The following is a 5,948-nucleotide window of genomic DNA, read 5'->3' as shown; positions in this document are numbered from 1 at the left end:
ATTGTGTTCATGCTATTATTGGACATAAGGCATTCTCATGAAAGGCTACTTCTCTTAGTCTTAAGAACCAAAATATATCCTCCGATCCAAACTAAAAAGGAAAAATACCAAGGGAAGAGAGCGTATCTATAAGGCCAGTTAATGCAGTAAAAAGCATAAGATCTTTTGAAGTTAAATCAAGTAAAGATGGTTGGACGGAAGTTAAAATGTTTTGGAAATTAACTCTGAGGTGACATGCAAACCTTATCTCCCTTAAAAGTTTGAAAGTAAATTTGTCCGGACTTATATGTAGGTGGCATGGAGTTAGGGGCCAAAAAATTAGATTAAACAAATTTGTATGGATACGATCATCGAATTGGTTTTGGCGTTTTGCTATTGGAGTGTTATGGGTTTTTTAGGTTAATAAAAATGTTAAATACATTGTCAAAACTCAGTTAAGTGATATGAATCATGGATGATGAATCTCCCAAAATGAAAGTGTTTTAGATTGTCTCAATTGACGTAGAAAAACAAGAAAATTTAACATACATACAATGAGTCAGAAAATCTTTAGCGAGGGTGCAATTTTAAAAGTTGTTTATCATACTTATAAGAGTCGTATCCGAGAATATATAAAAAAAAATTAGGTCATAACTCGGAAATAGACTATGAACCATCAAAAGAATTTTGGTTTCCACACCGGGTATAACACTCATATTTAATCCTAATTTTTTTAATAAATAAAAACCACATGTGCCGGATAAGATCTTATTAAGTGAAAACATATTTAATCATAATGCAAGAAACCCGAAAAATATATTTATGATGAAATAATTAGTTTGAATATATATATTTTCTACCTAACTATTATAATTATCATAATTAGTTGTTTGAATAAATATATAATAATTTGAAATAAAATAATTTTGCTATAAACACTACACTAATATTGTTTCACACATTTACATACCCAAACATTGAAAACCTTTTTTTTAACCTTTCTTCAATCTTTTTATTAAAAATTAAATAATTTAAGTTTTTTATTCTCCCAATGGAGGAATCTATCTCAAAATCAATGCTTCCATGACCAATTACTTCTAAAGAACGAGCATGGTACCCGCGCAATACGGCGGTGGTGGGGAAGACGGTCTAGTGATGTCGACGATGGTACTATTAGTGGTGGTGGTGGTGTCAAGTGGTGTAGGTTGATATAATTGTGATACTGGAAATTTTTAGAAGATAAGGGATTAAATTTCTAGTTATTAAAATAAAGGTTTAAAGTGTAAATTAATTCATGAGTTATTTGCATAAATCGTCCCTGTGGTTTACCAAAATTCATGGTTCCATCCCTCTCAAGAATTTTTAGTCTTTTTCATCCCTTTCATAAGAATTATTAGCGATTTACGTCCTTATTATTAACGCAGTTACCTTTTTGCCATTAAAAGGATGCACGTGCCTCCCACGCGAGGACTGTTCTGTCATTTTGCTTGTCAGAGGGACGTTTTCTGCCAAAATACAACTCTATATATATATTATATTTATTAAACCCCATTTACCCAAATAAAAACCCTAATCCCCAAATAACTCAAAAGTATTCCCACCCTTTCATCTTCAAACCCCAAATCGCTCGATAACCAAACCTTTCTCCCTGAAGAAATCACTCAATGAAAATTTAGAGCTTATAATTCGATATCTCACAATGGCAACTATGTGGAATATACGAATAAACAATGGATTCAATCCTACCAAAGCTTATGGTCATTTAGGTTTTTTATTTCCCCCGTTTTTTAATTTATTTCCCCTTGTTTTTCTACTTTTTTTTTTAATTTCCCCCGCTTGTTCACTAATATCATTCTTTTTTTTTGTAGGTTCTAATCTTAGTTTGTTTTCTTTGAAAATTCATCATGGTGGGATGTTGACTGACTCTCCTGGAAGGTCATACATCAATGGAATGGTCAGTTTTGTGGACAAGATCGATGGAGATGCTTTCAGTGTTCCTGAACTAGATTCAATGATGCATGACTTAGGGTTTGTCTCCAAAAATCCAATGTCTTACCATTTTAAGGTACCTGATACTTATCCATATATGGAAAGAAATGTACTTAAAATATTAGCCACTGATAAAGATGTTTTAGATTTAGTGAGTTATGCAGGCTTGTCAGAATTAATAAAGGTGTTTGTTACTCATGGGGAAACAAATTTAGGTAGTAAAAAGGTTTTATTTAATGACCAAAACAATGTTAATTTGTATGAAAACCCTTTTGATGATCCTTTCTTTAATGAATTGGTTAATAATGATTATGGGGATGGAGGTATTGGTACTAATGTGCAATCAAATGAAGTTGGAAAGGCTGCAAATATTATAGAAATTGGTAAAGACATTGGGCAGGGGGGTATTGTACTAATGTGCATTTAAATGAAGTTGGGGAGGCTGCAAATAATGTAGAAATTGGTAAAGACATTGGGCAGGGGGGTAATAATACTAATGTGCATTCAAATGAACTTGGAGAGGGCAATGGGACAAAAAAGAATGACATTGAGGTTGTGCCATGTGATAATGAGAGTGAGGGTAGTGAGATTGGTAGTGAGAGTGGTAGTGACAGTGGTGATGAAAGTGGTGATGATACTGGGGAGGATAGTGACTTCATTGCTGATGATGTGGTGGACAAGGATGATGTTCAAGTAGACATGACTGATTTCAAAATGAACATTGATGAGGGTATAGAATGGATAGGTTGTTCTGAGAAACCAACTAATGTAGATGAAGGAGAAGCAATAGATGTTGAAAACTTAGAGCTTGATGATTTTCAGAGTGGGACAGATTCTGAGGATGAAAAAGCTAGGAAGGTAGCATTGGAACAGTTGAGGAGAGATCATAACACCAACCTAAATAAAAAAGATCATTTCTATTTAAGTCAAACTTTTGGGACTAAAGCAGAAATTAAAGACCTTATAACTTTACATGCTGTTGAGACTAGAAGGAATTTACATATAGTTAAAGATGATAAAACAAGAATTAGGGTTATATGTAGAGGTACAATCCCAATCTTTAGTGATTCCACTCAACCAAAGCCCATTGAACCCATGCTGCATGAGTCCAGTCAGTCCACTAAGCCCTCTGAACCCTTAATGGCTGAGTCCAATCACTCCAGTAAGCCTACCAAGCCCACTGAACCCATAATGACTGAGTCTAGTCAGTCCAGTCAGCCCAATAAGCCAAAATAGCCCACTCAACCCACAACTCCAAAAGGAAAAGGCATATTACAGCCTGTTTCATCACCAACATGAATAAAGTGGGTTAAAAGAAAGCAAGTTGGTCCTGCAAAAGGCAAAGGGACAAAAGTGACTGAGAAAATCAAGAAAGTGGGTGAGAAAATTAAGAAAGTAGATGGCAATAAAGAAATTACTTGTCCTTGGGTACTGTTGGTGTCAAAACCTATTGGAAAATCAACTTAGCAGGTCAAAACTTTAAAGGAAGATCATAGATGTAATCAAACTAGGAACCTTAAAAAGTGCACTACAGGTTTTTTGGCAAAAGAAATTCAAGAACAAATTGTTCCAAACCAGAAAATTCAAGCTGCTACAATTAGAGACCAACTGCAGAAAAAATATCAAGTAGGTGTTTCAAAGCACAAGATTTACAGAGCAAATCAGAAAGCAAGAGGAAAGATAATGGGGGATAACTCTGAGCAATATGGGTTGTTGAAAGATTATATCTTAGAATTGAAAGCAAGAAACCCAGAGACCACTATAAGGTTGAGCTTTGAAAATGAGCCTAATCCTGAGAGTCAATCAAGGCAGTTCAAAAGGATTTATGTTTGTTTAGGACCTTTAAAGAAAGGGTTTAAAGCATGTGGCAGAGATCTTCTAGGTTTAGATGGTTGCTTCATGAAAGGTGTGTATCCTGGACAGATGTTGACAGCAGTGGGTGTTGATCAAAACAATTAAATCTATCCTTTAGCTTATGGGATTGTGGAGTCTAAAAGTAAAAGCTCATGGAGCTGGTTTCTTAACTGTCTTGGAGATGATCTTGACCTAAATGAGAAGTCAAACTTTACATTTATCAGTGACAGACAAAAGGTATGACTTGTTAATTACATAACTTCTTATTTGTATAACTTGTTAATTATATAACTTGTTCTAGGGAATAATACCTGCTTTAGAAGATGTGTTTCCTGCAGCAGAACATAGATTCTGCTTAAAGCACATATATGATAACATGAAAAGTTCTTGGAGGGATCAAATGTACAAAGACTATATTTGGAAATTGGCTACAACAACTACGGTGGAACAGTTTAACAGGGTGATGGAAGACTTCAAAACAGTAGATAAAGATGCTTATGAATACTTGAAGAAAATACCTCCAAGGCATTGGTCTAGATCCCATTTCTCAGGTTACATCCCTTGTTTGCATTTGTTTATACATACAAGTATACAATAGACAATTGGTTGCATTTCTCAGGTAATTACATCCCTTGTTTGCATTTGTTTATGATCTTAATAAGTAGACCAAAGTGTGATGTGCTATTGAACAATATGTGTGAAGTTTTCAATAGACAATTGTGCAAAAAGATATTGATAAGTGTACAAGGCCTTTGACACCAGTTGCAACTGGTTTGTTTGAGATTATTAAGAAAGAAGCTTCTAAGTACAAGGTAATAACTTTGGTTCACTTACAAATGGTTTATTTGTTTGTGTTATTTCATAACTGTCACTTTTTATATTGAATAGGAAACCTTTAATGGAGATGCCAAATTTGAAGTTGTTGGTCCTTGGATGGATCAGTGTGTTGTCAACATGGAAAACAGAACTTGTTCTTGTAGGAAATGGGAACTCACTGGGATACCATGCAAGCATGTTGTTGCTTGTATCTATGACATGGCAGATAATCAAAAAAAGGTTTGTCTACCTGAGAATTATGTGGATCCAGTTTATTGGCTTAATACATGGAAAAAGATGTATGCTTTCAAGATTGGTCCTGTGACTGGAAGAAACTATTGACCCAAGTTTGATTGGCCAATTTTGGTAAAACCACCTAAGCATCATGTTCAGGTAAGAAGACCTAAGAAGAAAAGGAGAAAAAGCAAGGCAGAGTTAGAGATTGTAAAAAATGGCAAACTTTCAAGACAAGGAAAACATGTCAAGTGTGGAAACCGCCAAGAACATGGTCATAACAAAAAAAAATGCTCAAATCCTCCAAAAATACCAGTTGGGAAATCAAAGAAGGCCAGTCAAGGTTCCAAAGCTAGAAAGACCAAGAAGGCAAGGGTGGAGTAGTTTTAATTTGTTGTTACTTTTAAAACTGTTGGTTAGTGTATTTTTTGAAACTTGATGTGCTATGCCTCTTTTGAAACTACTATTTTGTAGCCTATGGTATGCCATTTGAAACCTAGTATGTGCACCAGGTATGCTATGAAGTTCCAGCCAATTGTTTTGTTTGTCACTTGGTAATTTGTCATTTGGTGTTTTGCAGATTATTATTTTGGTCGGTTGTTATGCTTATGCACTTTGCCATATCAATGTAGTCATTTGTTATGCTTCTACATTTGGTAATTTGTCACTTTGTTATTTGTTATACTTTTTTGTTATGCTTCTGCATTCTGCTAATTGGTAATTTGTCACTTTAATATTTTGGTCATTTTTTATGCTTATGCATTCACAAAACAATTGATGAAAATTTGGTACATTTTTTATGCTTCTGCATTCACAAAACAATTTTTATTGACAGGAACTTGTGTCATATGGTCATTTTTATACATTCACAAAACAATTGGTGAAAATTTGATACATTCATTCAACCAAAACCTCAAAATTACACATGTAGTCATACAATATTGATCAATAAAACATCATGTAAACAATAAAAAAGCCCAACTAAATCCTAACATTAGCTTATATCTTCTTGCTTCCTTCGATTTAGCTCTAGCAACTTCTTCATGTCGATCCATTGACCGTAGCAAACCGAGTAT

General features: G+C 34.3%; 1 long non-coding RNA gene across 1 annotated transcript; it reads left to right on the top strand.

Moving 5' to 3' along the window:
• Positions 1-4,599: 4,599 nt before the first annotated feature.
• LOC122606562 lies at positions 4,600-5,422 on the top strand. Its single transcript, XR_006324945.1, has 2 exons — positions 4,600-4,634; positions 4,711-5,422. It is a non-coding gene; the product is annotated as an uncharacterized LOC122606562 (long non-coding RNA).
• The last annotated feature ends 526 nt before the right edge of the window (positions 5,423-5,948 follow it).

The sequence above is a fragment of the Erigeron canadensis genome, chromosome 7 (genome assembly GCF_010389155.1).
Source record: "Erigeron canadensis isolate Cc75 chromosome 7, C_canadensis_v1, whole genome shotgun sequence".
Lineage (NCBI taxonomy): Eukaryota > Viridiplantae > Streptophyta > Magnoliopsida > Asterales > Asteraceae > Erigeron > Erigeron canadensis.
This window is presented reverse-complemented; position numbering and strand designations above follow the sequence as displayed.